The sequence below is a fragment of the Hypomesus nipponensis genome, chromosome 3, assembly GCF_054491055.1.
Source record: "Hypomesus nipponensis isolate SF chromosome 3, ASM5449105v1, whole genome shotgun sequence".
NCBI lineage: Eukaryota > Metazoa > Chordata > Actinopteri > Osmeriformes > Osmeridae > Hypomesus > Hypomesus nipponensis.
In genome coordinates, this window is record NC_140363.1 from 3660948 (window position 1) to 3676886 (window position 15939).

The following is a 15939-nucleotide window of genomic DNA, read 5'->3' on the forward strand; positions in this document are numbered from 1 at the left end:
GAGAGTGTCTCCGGCCTGTTAGCTCAGTTGGTCAGAGCGTGGTGCTAATAACGCCAAGGTCGTGGGTTCGATCCCCATACGGGCCAAACACCCCTTTTTTTTAGATCTTTTCCATTGCTTTATCTAGTCTGTGGCGAGGCTTTGAAATGCTACTGACTGGCTTTGGAACGCCTGCCCAAATAGCTCAGTTGGGAGAGGGTTAGGCTGAGGGTCTCAAGGTCCCTGGTTTGCTCCTGGGTTTTGGTAAGCCCTAGGTAAATACCGTTGACTCAAGGAAGTGTCACTTTCAAAACGGTGATGCCAAAACACTGCCTGGTCGGAGAGCGACACTGGACGTACCGCACAAACCTGTGTTATTGAACTAGCCGAGCCACTGAACCACAAACGAGCCTTAAGGCATTGGAGAATGCGGGCATCGATCCCGCTACTTCTCGCATGCTAAGCGAGCACTCTACCATTTGAGCTAATTCCCCCTTGCTCTGGAGCTGACGTTGAAGTCTTGGAAGACTCGTAGCTCCCGTCCGTTTAATTGCTTTCTTGACCTCCCCTTGAACTTAGAATGACAAAAAAAGACTTACAGCGTGGGCCAACTACAACCGGTCATTCCACGCCGAACGGAGGTGGCGCCTAGGACACAGCGTTTCCGCTCTGGGGGAGAGTGTCTCCGGCCCGTTAGCTCAGTTGGTCAGAGCGTGGTGCTAATAACGCCAAGGTCGTGAGTTCGATCCCCATACGGGCCAAACACCCCTTCTTTGGAGATCTTTTCCATTGCTTTATCTAGTCTGTGGCGAGGCTTTGAAATGCTACTGACTGGCTTTGGAACACCTGCCCAAATAGCTCAGTTGGGAGAGGGTTAGGCTGAGGGTCTCAAGGTCCCTGGTTTGTTCCTGGGTTTCGGTAAGCCCCAGGTAAATACCATTGACTCAAGGAAGTGTCACTTTCAAAACGGTGATGCCAAAACACTGCCTGGTCGGAGAGCGACACTGGACGTACCGCACAAACCTGTCTTATTGAACTAGCCGAGCTACTGAACCACAAACGAGCCGAAAGGCATTGGAGAATGCGGGCATCGATCCCGCTACTTCTCGCATGCTAAGCGAGCGCTCTACCATTTGAGCTAATTCCCCCTTGCTCTGGAGCGGATGTTGGAGTCTTGGAAGACTCGTAGCTCCCATTTAATTGCTTTCTTGACATCCCCTTGAATTTAGAGTGACGAAAAAACGACTTACAGCGTGGGCCAACTACGACCGGTCGTTCCACGCCGAACGGAGGTGGCGCCTAGGACACTGCGTTTCCGCGGCTGGTGAGAGTGTCTCCGGCCCGTTAGCTCAGTTGGTCAGAGCGTGGTGCTAATAACGCCAAGGTCGTGGGTTCGATCCCCATACGGGCCAAACACCCCTTTTTTTTAGATCTTTTCCATTGCTTTATCTAGTCTGTGGCGAGGCTTTGAAATGCTACTGACTGGCTTTGGAACGCCTGCCCAAATAGCTCAGTTGGGAGAGGGTTAGGCTGAGGGTCTCAAGGTCCCTGGTTTGCTCCTGGGTTTTGGTAAGCCCTAGGTAAATACCGTTGACTCAAGGAAGTGTCACTTTCAAAACGGTGATGCCAAAACACTGCCTGGTCGGAGAGCGACACTGGACGTACCGCACAAACCTGTGTTATTGAACTAGCCGAGCCACTGAACCACAAACGAGCCTTAAGGCATTGGAGAATGCGGGCATCGATCCCGCTACTTCTCGCATGCTAAGCGAGCACTCTACCATTTGAGCTAATTCCCCCTTGCTCTGGAGCTGACGTTGAAGTCTTGGAAGACTCGTAGCTCCCGTCCGTTTAATTGCTTTCTTGACCTCCCCTTGAACTTAGAATGACAAAAAAAGACTTACAGCGTGGGCCAACTACAACCGGTCATTCCACGCCGAACGGAGGTGGCGCCTAGGACACAGCGTTTCCGCTGCTGGGGGAGAGTGTCTCCGGCCCGTTAGCTCAGTTGGTCAGAGCGTGGTGCTAATAACGCCAAGGTCGTGAGTTCGATCCCCATACGGGCCAAACACCCCTTCTTTGGAGATCTTTTCCATTGCTTTATCTAGTCTGTGGCGAGGCTTTGAAATGCTACTGACTGGCTTTGGAACACCTGCCCAAATAGCTCAGTTGGGAGAGGGTTAGGCTGAGGGTCTCAAGGTCCCTGGTTTGTTCCTGGGTTTCGGTAAGCCCCAGGTAAATACCATTGACTCAAGGAAGTGTCACTTTCAAAACGGTGATGCCAAAACACTGCCTGGTCGGAGAGCGACACTGGACGTACCGCACAAACCTGTCTTATTGAACTAGCCGAGCTACTGAACCACAAACGAGCCGAAAGGCATTGGAGAATGCGGGCATCGATCCCGCTACTTCTCGCATGCTAAGCGAGCGCTCTACCATTTGAGCTAATTCCCCCTTGCTCTGGAGCGGATGTTGGAGTCTTGGAAGACTCGTAGCTCCCATTTAATTGCTTTCTTGACATCCCCTTGAATTTAGAGTGACGAAAAAACGACTTACAGCGTGGGCCAACTACGACCGGTCGTTCCACGCCGAACGGAGGTGGCGCCTAGGACACTGCGTTTCCGCGGCTGGAGAGAGTGTCTCCGGCCCGTTAGCTCAGTTGGTCAGAGCGTGGTGCTAATAACGCCAAGGTCGTGGGTTCGATCCCCATACGGGCCAAACACCCCTTCTTTGGAGATCTTTTCCATTGCTTTATCTAGTCTGTGGCGAGGCTTTGAAATGCTACTGACTGGCTTTGGAACGCCTGCCCAAATAGCTCAGTTGGGAGAGGGTTAGGCTGAGGGTCTCAAGGTCCCTGGTTTGCTCCTGGGTTTCGGTAAGCCCCAGGTAAATACCGTTGACTCAAGGAAGTGTCATTTTTCAAAACGGTGATGCCAAAACACTGCCTGGTCGGAGAGCGACACTGGACGTACCGCACAAACCTGTCTTATTGAACTAGCCGAGCTACTGAACCACAAACGAGCCGAAAGGCATTGGAGAATGCGGGCATCGATCCCGCTACTTCTCGCATGCTAAGCGAGCGCTCTACCATTTGAGCTAATTCCCCCTTGCTCTGGAGCTGAGGTTGGAGTCTTGGAAGACTCGTAGCTCCCATTTAATTGCTTTCTTGACATCCCCTTGAATTTAGAGTGACGAAAAAACGACTTACAGCGTGGGCCAACTACGACCGGTCGTTCCACGCCGAACGGAAGTGGCGCCTAGGACACCGCGTTTCCGCGGCTGGAGAGAGTGTCTCCGGCCCGTTAGCTCAGTTGGTCAGAGCGTGGTGCTAATAACGCCAAGGTCGTGGGTTCGATCCCCATACGGGCCAAACACCCCTTCTTTGGAGATCTTTTCCATTGCTTTATCTAGTCTGTGGCGAGGCTTTGAAATGCTACTGACTGGCTTTGGAACGCCTGCCCAAATAGCTCAGTTGGGAGAGGGTTAGGCTGAGGGTCTCAAGGTCCCTGGTTTGCTCCTGGGTTTCGGTAAGCCCCAGGTAAATACCGTTGACTCAAGGAAGTGTCATTTTTCAAAACGGTGATGCCAAAACACTGCCTGGTCGGAGAGCGACACTGGACGTACCGCACAAACCTGTCTTATTGAACTAGCCGAGCTACTGAACCACAAACGAGCCGAAAGGCATTGGAGAATGCGGGCATCGATCCCGCTACTTCTCGCATGCTAAGCGAGCGCTCTACCATTTGAGCTAATTCCCCCTTGCTCTGGAGCTGAGGTTGGAGTCTTGGAAGACTCGTAGCTCCCATTTAATTGCTTTCTTGACATCCCCTTGAATTTAAAGTGACGAAAAAACGACTTACAGCGTGGGCCAACTACGACCGGTCGTTCCACGCCGAACGGAAGTGGCGCCTAGGACACCGCGTTTCCGCAGCTGGAGAGAGTGTCTCCGGCCTGTTAGCTCAGTTGGTCAGAGCGTGGTGCTAATAACGCCAAGGTCGTGGGTTCGATCCCCATACGGGCCAAACACCCCTTCTTTGGAGATCTTTTCCATTGCTCTATCTAGTCTGTGGCGAGGCTTTGAAATGCTACTGACTGGCTTTGGAACGCCTGCCCAAATAGCTCAGTTGGGAGAGGGTTAGGCTGAGGGTCTCAAGGTCCCTGGTTTGCTCCTGGGTTTCGGTAAGCCCCAGGTAAATACCGTTGACTCAAGGAAGTGTCATTTTTCAAAACGGTGATGCCAAAACACTGCCTGGTCGGAGAGCGACACTGGACGTACCGCACAAACCTGTCTTATTGAACTAGCCGAGCTACTGAACCACAAACGAGCCGAAAGGCATTGGAGAATGCGGGCATCGATCCCGCTACTTCTCGCATGCTAAGCGAGCGCTCTACCATTTGAGCTAATTCCCCCTTGCTCTGGAGCTGAGGTTGGAGTCTTGGAAGACTTGTAGCTCCCATTTAATTGCTTTCTTGACATCCCCTTGAATTTAGAGTGACGAAAAAACGACTTACAGCGTGGGCCAACTACGACCGGTCGTTCCACGCCGAACGGAAGTGGCGCCTAGGACACCGCGTTTCCGCGGCTGGAGAGAGTGTCTCCGGCCCGTTAGCTCAGTTGGTCAGAGCGTGGTGCTAATAACGCCAAGGTCGTGGGTTCGATCCCCATACGGGCCAAACACCCCTTCTTTGGAGATCTTTTCCATTGCTTTATCTAGTCTGTGGCGAGGCTTTGAAATGCTACTGACTGGCTTTGGAACGCCTGCCCAAATAGCTCAGTTGGGAGAGGGTTAGGCTGAGGGTCTCAAGGTCCCTGGTTTGCTCCTGGGTTTCGGTAAGCCCCAGGTAAATACCGTTGACTCAAGGAAGTGTCATTTTTCAAAACGGTGATGCCAAAACACTGCCTGGTCGGAGAGCGACACTGGACGTACCGCACAAACCTGTCTTATTGAACTAGCCGAGCTACTGAACCACAAACGAGCCGAAAGGCATTGGAGAAAGCGGGCATCGATCCCGCTACTTCTCGCATGCTAGGCGAGCACTCTACCATTTGAGCTAATTCCCCCTTGCTCTGGAGCTGACGTTGGAGTCTTGGAAGACTCGTAGCTCCCATTTAATTTGCTTTCTTGACATCCCCTTGAATTTAGAGTGACGAAAAAACGACTTACAGCGTGGGCCAACTATGACCGGTCGTTCCACGCCGAACGGAGGTGGCGCCTAGGACACCGCGTTTCCGCGGCTGGAGAGAGTGTCTCCGGCCCGCTAGCTCAGTTGGTCAGAGCGTGGTGCTAATAACGCCAAGGTCGTGGGTTCGATCCCCATACGGGCCAAACACCCCTTCTTTGGAGATCTTTTCCATTGCTTTATCTAGTCTGTGGCGAGGCTTTGAAATGCTACTGACTGGCTTTGGAACGCCTGCCCAAATAGCTCAGTTGGGAGAGGGTTAGGCTGAGGGTCTCAAGGTCCCTGGTTTGCTCCTGAGTTTCGGTAAGCCCCAGGTAAATACCGTTGACTCAAGGAAGTGTCATTTTTCAAAACGGTGATGCCAAAACACTGCCTGGTCGGAGAGCGACACTGGACGTACCGCACAAACCTGTCTTATTGAACTAGCCGAGCTACTGAACCACAAACGAGCCGAAAGGCATTGGAGAATGCGGGCATCGATCCCGCTACTTCTCGCATGCTAAGCGAGCGCTCTACCATTTGAGCTAATTCCCCCTTGCTCTGGAGCTGAGGTTGGAGTCTTGGAAGACTCGTAGCTCCCATTTAATTGCTTTCTTGACATCCCCTTGAATTTAGAGTGACGAAAAAACGACTTACAGCGTGGGCCAACTACGACCGGTCGTTCCACGCCGAACGGAAGTGGCGCCTAGGACACCGCGTTTCCTCAGCTGGAGAGAGTGTCTCCGGCCTGTTAGCTCAGTTGGTCAGAGCGTGGTGCTAATAACGCCAAGGTCGTGGGTTCGATCCCCATACGGGCCAAACACCCCTTCTTTGGAGATCTTTTCCATTGCTTTATCTAGTCTGTGGCGAGGCTTTGAAATGCTACTGACTGGCTTTGGAACGCCTGCCCAAATAGCTCAGTTGGGAGAGGGTTAGGCTGAGGGTCTCAAGGTCCCTGGTTTGCTCCTGGGTTTCGGTAAGCCCCAGGTAAATACCGTTGACTCAAGGAAGTGTCATTTTTCAAAACGGTGATGCCAAAACACTGCCTGGTCGGACAGCGACACTGGACGTACCGCACAAACCTGTCTTATTGAACTAGCCGAGCTACTGAACCACAAACGAGCCGAAAGGCATTGGAGAATGCGGGCATCGATCCCGCTACTTCTCGCATGCTAAGCGAGCGCTCTACCATTTGAGCTAATTCCCCCTTGCTCTGGAGCTGAGGTTGGAGTCTTGGAAGACTCGTAGCTCCCATTTAATTGCTTTCTTGACATCCCCTTGAATTTAGAGTGACGAAAAAACGACTTACAGCGTGGGCCAACTACGACCGGTCGTTCCACGCCGAACGGAAGTGGCGCCTAGGACACCGCGTTTCCGCGGCTGGAGAGAGGGTCTCCGGCCTGTTAGCTCAGTTGGTCAGAGCGTGGTGCTAATAACGCCAAGGTCGTGGGTTCGATCCCCATACGGGCCAAACACCCCTTCTTTGGAGATCTTTTCCATTGCTCTATCTAGTCTGTGGCGAGGCTTTGAAATGCTACTGACTGGCTTTGGAACGCCTGCCCAAATAGCTCAGTTGGGAGAGGGTTAGGCTGAGGGTCTCAAGGTCCCTGGTTTGCTCCTGGGTTTTGGTAAGCCCCAGGTAAATACCGTTGACTCAAGGAAGTGTCATTTTTCAAAACGGTGATGCCAAAACACTGCCTGGTCGGAGAGCGACACTGGACGTACCGCACAAACCTGTCTTATTGAACTAGCCGAGCTACTGAACCACAAACGAGCCGAAAGGCATTGGAGAATGCGGGCATCGATCCCGCTACTTCTCGCATGCTAAGCGAGCGCTCTACAATTTGAGCTAATCCCCCTTGCTCTGGAGCTGAGGTTGGAGTCTTGGAAGACTCGTAGCTCCCATTTAATTGCTTTCTTGACATCCCCTTGAATTTAGAGTGACGAAAAAACGACTTACAGCGTGGGCCAACTACGACCGGTCGTTCCACGCCGAACGGAAGTGGCGCCTAGGACACCGCGTTTCCGCAGCTGGAGAGAGTGTCTCCGGCCTGTTAGCTCAGTTGGTCAGAGCGTGGTGCTAATAACGCCAAGGTCGTGGGTTCGATCCCCATACGGGCCAAACACCCCTTCTTTGGAGATCTTTTCCATTGCTCTATCTAGTCTGTGGCGAGGCTTTGAAATGCTACTGACTGGCTTTGGAACGCCTGCCCAAATAGCTCGGTTAGGCTGAGGGTCTCAAGGTCCCTGGTTTGCTCCTGGGTTTCGGTAAGCCCCAGGTAAATACCGTTGACTCAAGGAAGTGTCATTTTTCAAAACGGTGATGCCAAAACACTGCCTGGTCGGAGAGCGACACTGGACGTACCGCACAAACCTGTCTTATTGAACTAGCCGAGCTACTGAACCACAAACGAGCCGAAAGGCATTGGAGAATGCGGGCATCGATCCCGCTACTTCTCGCATGCTAAGCGAGCGCTCTACCATTTGAGCTAATTCCCCCTTGCTCTGGAGCTGAGGTTGGAGTCTTGGAAGACTCGTAGCTCCCATTTAATTGCTTTCTTGACATCCCCTTGAATTTAGAGTGACGAAAAAACGACTTACAGCGTGGGCCAACTACGACCGGTCGTTCCACGCCGAACGGAAGTGGCGCCTAGGACACCGCGTTTCCGCAGCTGGAGAGAGTGTCTCCGGCCCGTTAGCTCAGTTGGTCAGAGCGTGGTGCTAATAACGCCAAGGTCGTGGGTTCGATCCCCATACGGGCCAAACACCCCTTCTTTGGAGATCTTTTCCATTGCTCTATCTAGTCTGTGGCGAGGCTTTGAAATGCTACTGACTGGCTTTGGAACGCCTGCCCAAATAGCTCAGTTGGGAGAGGGTTAGGCTGAGGGTCTCAAGGTCCCTGGTTTGCTCCTGGGTTTCGGTAAGCCCCAGGTAAATACCGTTGACTCAAGGAAGTGTCATTTTTCAAAACGGTGATGCCAAAACACTGCCTGGTCGGAGAGCGACACTGGACGTACCGCACAAACCTGTCTTATTGAACTAGCCGAGCTACTGAACCACAAACGAGCCGAAAGGCATTGGAGAATGCGGGCATCGATCCCGCTACTTCTCGCATGCTAAGCGAGCGCTCTACCATTTGAGCTAATTCCCCCTTGCTCTGGAGCTGAGGTTGGAGTCTTGGAAGACTCGTAGCTCCCATTTAATTGCTTTCTTGACATCCCCTTGAATTTAGAGTGACGAAAAAACGACTTACAGCGTGGGCCAACTACGACCGGTCGTTCCACGCCGAACGGAAGTGGCGCCTAGGACACCGCGTTTCCGCAGCTGGAGAAAGTGTCTCCGGCCCGTTAGCTCAGTTGGTCAGAGCGTGGTGCTAATAACGCCAAGGTCGTGGGTTCGATCCCCATACGGGCCAAACACCCCTTCTTTGGAGATCTTTTCCATTGCTCTATCTAGTCTGTGGCGAGGCTTTGAAATGCTACTGACTGGCTTTGGAACGCCTGCCCAAATAGCTCAGTTGGGAGAGGGTTAGGCTGAGGGTCTCAAGGTCCCTGGTTTGCTCCTGGGTTTCGGTAAGCCCCAGGTAAATACCGTTGACTCAAGGAAGTGTCAATTTTCAAAACGGTGATGCCAAAACACTGCCTGGTCGGAGAGCGACACTGGACGTACCGCACAAACCTGTCTTATTGAACTAGCCGAGCTACTGAACCACAAACGAGCCGAAAGGCATTGGAGAATGCGGGCATCGATCCCGCTACTTCTCGCATGCTAAGCGAGCGCTCTACCATTTGAGCTAATTCCCCCTTGCTCTGGAGCTGAGGTTGGAGTCTTGGAAGACTCGTAGCTCCCATTTAATTGCTTTCTTGACATCCCCTTGAATTTAGAGTGACGAAAAAACGACTTACAGCGTGGGCCAACTACGACCGGTCGTTCCACGCCGAACGGAAGTGGCGCCTAGGACACCGCGTTTCCGCAGCTGGAGAAAGTGTCTCCGGCCCGTTAGCTCAGTTGGTCAGAGCGTGGTGCTAATAACGCCAAGGTCGTGGGTTCGATCCCCATACGGGCCAAACACCCCTTCTTTGGAGATCTTTTCCATTGCTTTATCTAGTCTGTGGCGAGGCTTTGAAATGCTACTGACTGGCTTTGGAACGCCTGCCCAAATAGCTCAGTTGGGAGAGGGTTAGGCTGAGGGTCTCAAGGTCCCTGGTTTGCTCCTGGGTTTCGGTAAGCCCCAGGTAAATACCGTTGACTTAAGGAAGTGTCATTTTCAAAACGGTGATGCCAAAACACTGCTTGGTCGGAGAGCGACACTGGACGTACCGCACAAACCTGTCTTATTGAACTAGCCGAGCCACTGAACCACAAACGAGCCGAAAGGCATTGGAGAATGCGGGCATCGATCCCGCTACTTCTCGCATGCTAAGCGAGCGCTCTACCATTTGAGCTAATTCCCCCTTGCTCTGGAGCTGAGGTTGGAGTCTTGGAAGACTCGTAGCTCCCATTTAATTGCTTTCTTGACATCCCCTTGAATTTAGAGTGACGAAAAAACGACTTACAGCGTGGGCCAACTACGACCGGTCGTTCCACGCCGAACGGAAGTGGCGCCTAGGACACCGCGTTTCCGCTGCTGGAGAGAGTGTCTCCGGCCCGTTAGCTCAGTTGGTCAGAGCGTGGTGCTAATAACGCCAAGGTCGTGGGTTCGATCCCCATACGGGCCAATCACCCCTTTTTTTTTAGATCTTTTCCATTGCTTTATCTAGTCTGTGGCGAGGCTTTGAAATGCTACTGACTGGCTTTGGAACGCCTGCCCAAATAGCTCAGTTGGGAGAGGGTTAGGCTGAGGGTCTCAAGGTCCCTGGTTTGCTCCTGGGTTTCGGTAAGCCCCAGGTAAATACCGTTGACTTAAGGAAGTGTCATTTTCAAAACGGTGATGCCAAAACACTGCTTGGTCGGAGAGCGACACTGGACGTACCGCACAAACCTGTCTTATTGAACTAGCCGAGCCACTGAACCACAAACGAGCCGAAAGGCATTGGAGAATGCGGGCATCTATCCCGCTACTTCTCGCATGCTAAGCGAGCGCTCTACCATTTGAGCTAATTCCCCCTTGCTCTGGAGCTGAGGTTGGAGTCTTGGAAGACTCGTAGCTCCCATTTAATTGCTTTCTTGACATCCCCTTGAATTTAGAGTGACGAAAAAACGACTTACAGCGTGGGCCAACTACGACCGGTCGTTCCACGCCGAACGGAAGTGGCGCCTAGGACACCGCGTTTCCGCAGCTGGAGAGAGTGTCTCCGGCCTGTTAGCTCAGTTGGTCAGAGCGTGGTGCTAATAACGCCAAGGTCGTGGGTTCGATCCCCATACGGGCCAAACACCCCTTCTTTGGAGATCTTTTCCATTGCTTTATCTAGTCTGTGGCGAGGCTTTGAAATGCTACTGACTGGCTTTGGAACGCCTGCCCAAATAGCTCAGTTGGGAGAGGGTTAGGCTGAGGGTCTCAAGGTCCCTGGTTTGCTCCTGGGTTTCGGTAAGCCCCAGGTAAATACCGTTGACTCAAGGAAGTGTCATTTTCAAAACGCTGATGCCAAAACACCGCTTGGTCGGAGAGCGACACTGGACATACCGCACAAACCTGTCTTATTGAACTAGCCGAGCCACTGAACCACAAACGAGCCGAAAGGCATTGGAGAATGCGGGCATCGATCCCGCTACTTCTCGCATGCTAAGCGAGCCCTCTACCATTTGAGCTAATTCCCCCTTGCTCTGGAGCTGAGGTTGGAGTCTTGGAAGACTCGTAGCTCCCATTTAATTGCTTTCTTGACATCCCCTTGAATTTAGAGTGACGAAAAAACGACTTACAGCGTGGGCCAACTACGACCGGTCGTTCCACGCCGAACGGAGTGGCGCCTAGGACACCGCGTTTCCGCGGCTGGAGAAAGTGTCTCTGGCCCGTTAGCTCAGTTGGTCAGAGCGTGGTGCTAATAACGCCAAGGTCGTGGGTTCGATCACCATACGGTCCAAACACCCTTTTTTTGGAGATCTTTTCCATTGCTTTATCTAGTCTGTGGCGAGGCTTTGAAATGCTACTGACTGGCTTTGGAACGCCTGCCCAAACAGCTCAGTTGGGAGAGGGTTAGGCTGAGGGTCTCAAGGTCCCTGGTTTGCTCCTGGGTTTTGGTAAGCCCTAGGTAAATACCGTTGACTCAAGGAAGTGTCACTTTCAAAACGGTGATGCCAAAGCACTGCCTGGTCGGAGAGCGACACTGGACGTACCGCACAAACCTGTTTTATTGTACTAGCCGAGCCACTGAACCACAAACGAGCCTTAAGGCATTGGAGAATGCGGGTATCGATCCCGCTACTTCTCGCATGCTAAGCGAGCACTCTACCATTTGAGCTAATTCCCCCTTGCTCTGGAGCTGACGTTGAAGTCTTGGAAGACTCGTAGCTCCCGTCCGTTTAATTGCTTTCTTGACCTCCCCTTGAACTTAGAATGACGAAAAAACGACTTACAGCGTGGGCCAACTACAACCGGTCATTCCACGCTGAACGGAGGTGGCGCCTAGGACACAGCGTTTCCGCTGCTGGGGGAGAGTGTCTCCGGCCCGTTAGCTCAGTTGGTCAGAGCGTGGTGCTAATAACGCCAAGTTCGTGAGTTCGATCCCCATACGGGCCAAACACCCCTTCTTTGGAGATCTTTTCCATTGCTTTATCTAGTCTGTGGCGAGGCTTTGAAATGCTACTGACTGGCTTTGGAACACCTGCCCAAATAGCTCAGTTGGGAGAGGGTTAGGCTGAGGGTCTCAAGGTCCCTGGTTTGCTCCTGGGTTTTGGTAAGCCCTAGGTAAATACCATTGACTCAAGGAAGTGTCATTTTTCAAAACGGTGATGCCAAAACACTGCCTGGTCGGAGAGCGACACTGGACGTACCGCACAAACCTGTCTTATTGAACTAGCCGAGATACTGAACCACAAACGAGCCGAAAGGCATTGGAGAATGCAGGCATCGATCCCGCTACTTCTCGCATGCTAAGCGAGCGCTCTACCATTTGAGCTAATTCCCCCTTGCTCTGGAGCTGAGGTTGGAGTCTTGGAAGACTCGTAGCTCCCATTTAATTGCTTTCTTGACATCCCCTTGAATTTAGAGTGACGAAAAAACGACTTACAGCGTGGGCCAACTACGACCGGTCGTTCCACGCCGAACGGAAGTGGCGCCTAGGACACCGCGTTTCCGCGGCTGGAGAGAGTGTCTCCGGCCCGTTAGCTCAGTTGGTCAGAGCGTGGTGCTAATAACGCCAAGGTCGTGGGTTCGATCCCCATACGGGCCAAACACCCCTTCTTTGGAGATCTTTTCCATTGCTTTATCTAGTCTGTGGCGAGGCTTTGAAATGCTACTGACTGGGTTTGGAACGCCTGCCCAAATAGCTCAGTTGGGAGAGGGTTAGGCTGAGGGTCTCAAGGTCCCTGGTTTGCTCCTGGGTTTCGGTAAGCCCCAGGTAAATACCGTTGACTCAAGGAAGTGTCATTTTTCAAAACGGTGATGCCAAAACACTGCCTGGTCGGAGAGCGACACTGGACGTACCGCACAAACCTGTCTTATTGAACTAGCCGAGATACTGAACCACAAACGAGCCGAAAGGCATTGGAGAATGCAGGCATCGATCCCGCTACTTCTCGCATGCTAAGCGAGCGCTCTACCATTTGAGCTAATTCCCCCTTGCTCTGGAGCTGAGGTTGGAGTCTTGGAAGACTCGTAGCTCCCATTTAATTGCTTTCTTGACATCCCCTTGAATTTAGAGTGACGAAAAAACGACTTACAGCGTGGGCCAACTACGACCGGTCGTTCCACGCCGAACGGAAGTGGCGCCTAGGACACCGCGTTTCCGCGGCTGGAGAGAGTGTCTCCGGCCCGTTAGCTCAGTTGGTCAGAGCGTGGTGCTAATAACGCCAAGGTCGTGGGTTCGATCCCCATACGGGCCAAACACCCCTTCTTTGGAGATCTTTTCCATTGCTTTATCTAGTCTGTGGCGAGGCTTTGAAATGCTACTGACTGGCTTTGGAACGCCTGCCCAAATAGCTCAGTTGGGAGAGGGTTAGGCTGAGGGTCTCAAGGTCCCTGGTTTGCTCCTGGGTTTCGGTAAGCCCCAGGTAAATACCGTTGACTCAAGGAAGTGTCATTTTTCAAAACGGTGATGCCAAAACACTGCCTGGTCGGAGAGCGACACTGGACGTACCGCACAAACCTGTCTTATTGAACTAGCCGAGCTACTGAACCACAAACGAGCCGAAAGGCATTGGAGAAAGCGGGCATCGATCCCGCTACTTCTCGCATGCTAGGCGAGCGCTCTACCATTTGAGCTAATTCCCCCTTGCTCTGGAGCTGACGTTGGAGTCTTGGAAGACTCGTAGCTCCCATTTAATTTGCTTTCTTGACATCCCCTTGAATTTAGAGTGACGAAAAAACGACTTACAGCGTGGGCCAACTATGACCGGTCGTTCCACGCCGAACGGAGGTGGCGCCTAGGACACCGCGTTTCCGCGGCTGGAGAGAGTGTCTCCGGCCCGCTAGCTCAGTTGGTCAGAGCGTGGTGCTAATAACGCCAAGGTCGTGGGTTCGATCCCCATACGGGCCAAACACCCCTTCTTTGGAGATCTTTTCCATTGCTTTATCTAGTCTGTGGCGAGGCTTTGAAATGCTACTGACTGGCTTTGGAACGCCTGCCCAAATAGCTCAGTTGGGAGAGGGTTAGGCTGAGGGTCTCAAGGTCCCTGGTTTGCTCCTGAGTTTCGGTAAGCCCCAGGTAAATACCGTTGACTCAAGGAAGTGTCATTTTTCAAAACGGTGATGCCAAAACACTGCCTGGTCGGAGAGCGACACTGGACGTACCGCACAAACCTGTCTTATTGAACTAGCCGAGCTACTGAACCACAAACGAGCCGAAAGGCATTGGAGAATGCGGGCATCGATCCCGCTACTTCTCGCATGCTAAGCGAGCGCTCTACCATTTGAGCTAATTCCCCCTTGCTCTGGAGCTGAGGTTGGAGTCTTGGAAGACTCGTAGCTCCCATTTAATTGCTTTCTTGACATCCCCTTGAATTTAGAGTGACGAAAAAACGACTTACAGCGTGGGCCAACTACGACCGGTCGTTCCACGCCGAACGGAAGTGGCGCCTAGGACACCGCGTTTCCGCAGCTGGAGAGAGTGTCTCCGGCCTGTTAGCTCAGTTGGTCAGAGCGTGGTGCTAATAACGCCAAGGTCGTGGGTTCGATCCCCATACGGGCCAAACACCCCTTCTTTGGAGATCTTTTCCATTGCTTTATCTAGTCTGTGGCGAGGCTTTGAAATGCTACTGACTGGCTTTGGAACGCCTGCCCAAATAGCTCAGTTGGGAGAGGGTTAGGCTGAGGGTCTCAAGGTCCCTGGTTTGCTCCTGGGTTTTGGTAAGCCCCAGGTAAATACCGTTGACTCAAGGAAGTGTCATTTTTCAAAACGGTGATGCCAAAACACTGCCTGGTCGGAGAGCGACACTGGACGTACCGCACAAACCTGTCTTATTGAACTAGCCGAGCTACTGAACCACAAACGAGCCGAAAGGCATTGGAGAATGCGGGCATCGATCCCGCTACTTCTCGCATGCTAAGCGAGCGCTCTACCATTTGAGCTAATTCCCCCTTGCTCTGGAGCTGAGGTTGGAGTCTTGGAAGACTCGTAGCTCCCATTTAATTGCTTTCTTGACATCCCCTTGAATTTAGAGTGACGAAAAAACGACTTACAGCGTGGGCCAACTACGACCAGTCGTTCCACGCCGAACGGAAGTGGCGCCTAGGACACCGCGTTTCCGCAGCTGGAGAGAGTGTCTCCGGCCTGTTAGCTCAGTTGGTCAGAGCGTGGTGCTAATAACGCCAAGGTCGTGGGTTCGATCCCCATACGGGCCAAACACCCCTTCTTTGGAGATCTTTTCCATTGCTTTATCTAGTCTGTGGCGAGGCTTTGAAATGCTACTGACTGGCTTTGGAACGCCTGCCCAAATAGCTCAGTTGGGAGAGGGTTAGGCTGAGGGTCTCAAGGTCCCTGGTTTGCTCCTGGGTTTCGGTAAGCCCCAGGTAAATACCGTTGACTCAAGGAAGTGTCATTTTTCAAAACGGTGATGCCAAAACACTGCCTGGTCGGAGAGCGACACTGGACGTACCGCACAAACCTGTCTTATTGAACTAGCCGAGCTACTGAACCACAAACGAGCCGAAAGGCATTGGAGAATGCGGGCATCGATCCCGCTACTTCTCGCATGCTAAGCGAGCGCTCTACCATTTGAGCTAATTCCCCCTTGCTCTGGAGCTGAGGTTGGAGTCTTGGAAGACTCGTAGCTCCCATTTAATTGCTTTCTTGACATCCCCTTGAATTTAGAGTGACGAAAAAACGACTTACAGCGTGGGCCAACTACGACCGGTCGTTCCACGCCGAACGGAAGTGGCGCCTAGGACACCGCGTTTCCGCGGCTGGAGAGAGTGTCTCCGGCCCGTTAGCTCAGTTGGTCAGAGCGTGGTGCTAATAACGCCAAGGTCGTGGGTTCGATCCCCATACGGGCCAAACACCCCTTCTTTGGAGATCTTTTCCATTGCTTTATCTAGTCTGTGGCGAGGCTTTGAAATGCTACTGACTGGCTTTGGAACGCCTGCCCAAATAGCTCAGTTGGGAGAGGGTTAGGCTGAGGGTCTCAAGGTCCCTGGTTTGCTCCTGGGTTTCGGTAAGCCCCAGGTAAATACCGTTGACTCAAGGAAGTGTCATTTTTCAAAACGGT

General features: G+C 52.5%; 25 non-coding genes across 25 annotated transcripts; all 25 read left to right on the top strand.

Annotated features, from left to right (window-relative positions):
- The first annotated feature begins 12 nt into the window (after positions 1 to 12).
- Positions 13 to 86, top strand: trnai-aau (transfer RNA isoleucine (anticodon AAU)). Its single transcript has one exon. It is a non-coding gene; the product is annotated as a tRNA-Ile (tRNA).
- A 580-nt stretch (positions 87 to 666) lies between these two features.
- trnai-aau (transfer RNA isoleucine (anticodon AAU)) lies at positions 667 to 740 on the top strand. The gene has a single exon. It is a non-coding gene; the product is annotated as a tRNA-Ile (tRNA).
- A 577-nt stretch (positions 741 to 1317) lies between these two features.
- On the top strand, positions 1318 to 1391 carry trnai-aau (transfer RNA isoleucine (anticodon AAU)). Its single transcript has one exon. It is a non-coding gene; the product is annotated as a tRNA-Ile (tRNA).
- Positions 1392 to 1972: 581 nt separating this feature from the next.
- Positions 1973 to 2046, top strand: trnai-aau (transfer RNA isoleucine (anticodon AAU)). The gene has a single exon. It is a non-coding gene; the product is annotated as a tRNA-Ile (tRNA).
- Positions 2047 to 2623: 577 nt separating this feature from the next.
- On the top strand, positions 2624 to 2697 carry trnai-aau (transfer RNA isoleucine (anticodon AAU)). The gene has a single exon. It is a non-coding gene; the product is annotated as a tRNA-Ile (tRNA).
- A 578-nt stretch (positions 2698 to 3275) lies between these two features.
- On the top strand, positions 3276 to 3349 carry trnai-aau (transfer RNA isoleucine (anticodon AAU)). The gene has a single exon. It is a non-coding gene; the product is annotated as a tRNA-Ile (tRNA).
- Positions 3350 to 3927: 578 nt separating this feature from the next.
- On the top strand, positions 3928 to 4001 carry trnai-aau (transfer RNA isoleucine (anticodon AAU)). The gene has a single exon. It is a non-coding gene; the product is annotated as a tRNA-Ile (tRNA).
- A 578-nt stretch (positions 4002 to 4579) lies between these two features.
- On the top strand, positions 4580 to 4653 carry trnai-aau (transfer RNA isoleucine (anticodon AAU)). Its single transcript has one exon. It is a non-coding gene; the product is annotated as a tRNA-Ile (tRNA).
- Positions 4654 to 5232: 579 nt separating this feature from the next.
- Positions 5233 to 5306, top strand: trnai-aau (transfer RNA isoleucine (anticodon AAU)). The gene has a single exon. It is a non-coding gene; the product is annotated as a tRNA-Ile (tRNA).
- A 578-nt stretch (positions 5307 to 5884) lies between these two features.
- Positions 5885 to 5958, top strand: trnai-aau (transfer RNA isoleucine (anticodon AAU)). The gene has a single exon. It is a non-coding gene; the product is annotated as a tRNA-Ile (tRNA).
- A 578-nt stretch (positions 5959 to 6536) lies between these two features.
- Positions 6537 to 6610, top strand: trnai-aau (transfer RNA isoleucine (anticodon AAU)). The gene has a single exon. It is a non-coding gene; the product is annotated as a tRNA-Ile (tRNA).
- A 577-nt stretch (positions 6611 to 7187) lies between these two features.
- On the top strand, positions 7188 to 7261 carry trnai-aau (transfer RNA isoleucine (anticodon AAU)). Its single transcript has one exon. It is a non-coding gene; the product is annotated as a tRNA-Ile (tRNA).
- A 567-nt stretch (positions 7262 to 7828) lies between these two features.
- trnai-aau (transfer RNA isoleucine (anticodon AAU)) lies at positions 7829 to 7902 on the top strand. The gene has a single exon. It is a non-coding gene; the product is annotated as a tRNA-Ile (tRNA).
- Positions 7903 to 8480: 578 nt separating this feature from the next.
- Positions 8481 to 8554, top strand: trnai-aau (transfer RNA isoleucine (anticodon AAU)). The gene has a single exon. It is a non-coding gene; the product is annotated as a tRNA-Ile (tRNA).
- A 578-nt stretch (positions 8555 to 9132) lies between these two features.
- On the top strand, positions 9133 to 9206 carry trnai-aau (transfer RNA isoleucine (anticodon AAU)). Its single transcript has one exon. It is a non-coding gene; the product is annotated as a tRNA-Ile (tRNA).
- Positions 9207 to 9783: 577 nt separating this feature from the next.
- Positions 9784 to 9857, top strand: trnai-aau (transfer RNA isoleucine (anticodon AAU)). The gene has a single exon. It is a non-coding gene; the product is annotated as a tRNA-Ile (tRNA).
- Positions 9858 to 10435: 578 nt separating this feature from the next.
- Positions 10436 to 10509, top strand: trnai-aau (transfer RNA isoleucine (anticodon AAU)). Its single transcript has one exon. It is a non-coding gene; the product is annotated as a tRNA-Ile (tRNA).
- Positions 10510 to 11085: 576 nt separating this feature from the next.
- On the top strand, positions 11086 to 11159 carry trnai-aau (transfer RNA isoleucine (anticodon AAU)). The gene has a single exon. It is a non-coding gene; the product is annotated as a tRNA-Ile (tRNA).
- Positions 11160 to 11741: 582 nt separating this feature from the next.
- trnai-aau (transfer RNA isoleucine (anticodon AAU)) lies at positions 11742 to 11815 on the top strand. The gene has a single exon. It is a non-coding gene; the product is annotated as a tRNA-Ile (tRNA).
- Positions 11816 to 12393: 578 nt separating this feature from the next.
- Positions 12394 to 12467, top strand: trnai-aau (transfer RNA isoleucine (anticodon AAU)). The gene has a single exon. It is a non-coding gene; the product is annotated as a tRNA-Ile (tRNA).
- A 578-nt stretch (positions 12468 to 13045) lies between these two features.
- trnai-aau (transfer RNA isoleucine (anticodon AAU)) lies at positions 13046 to 13119 on the top strand. Its single transcript has one exon. It is a non-coding gene; the product is annotated as a tRNA-Ile (tRNA).
- A 579-nt stretch (positions 13120 to 13698) lies between these two features.
- On the top strand, positions 13699 to 13772 carry trnai-aau (transfer RNA isoleucine (anticodon AAU)). Its single transcript has one exon. It is a non-coding gene; the product is annotated as a tRNA-Ile (tRNA).
- A 578-nt stretch (positions 13773 to 14350) lies between these two features.
- On the top strand, positions 14351 to 14424 carry trnai-aau (transfer RNA isoleucine (anticodon AAU)). The gene has a single exon. It is a non-coding gene; the product is annotated as a tRNA-Ile (tRNA).
- A 578-nt stretch (positions 14425 to 15002) lies between these two features.
- On the top strand, positions 15003 to 15076 carry trnai-aau (transfer RNA isoleucine (anticodon AAU)). Its single transcript has one exon. It is a non-coding gene; the product is annotated as a tRNA-Ile (tRNA).
- A 578-nt stretch (positions 15077 to 15654) lies between these two features.
- On the top strand, positions 15655 to 15728 carry trnai-aau (transfer RNA isoleucine (anticodon AAU)). The gene has a single exon. It is a non-coding gene; the product is annotated as a tRNA-Ile (tRNA).
- Positions 15729 to 15939: the final 211 nt, after the last annotated feature.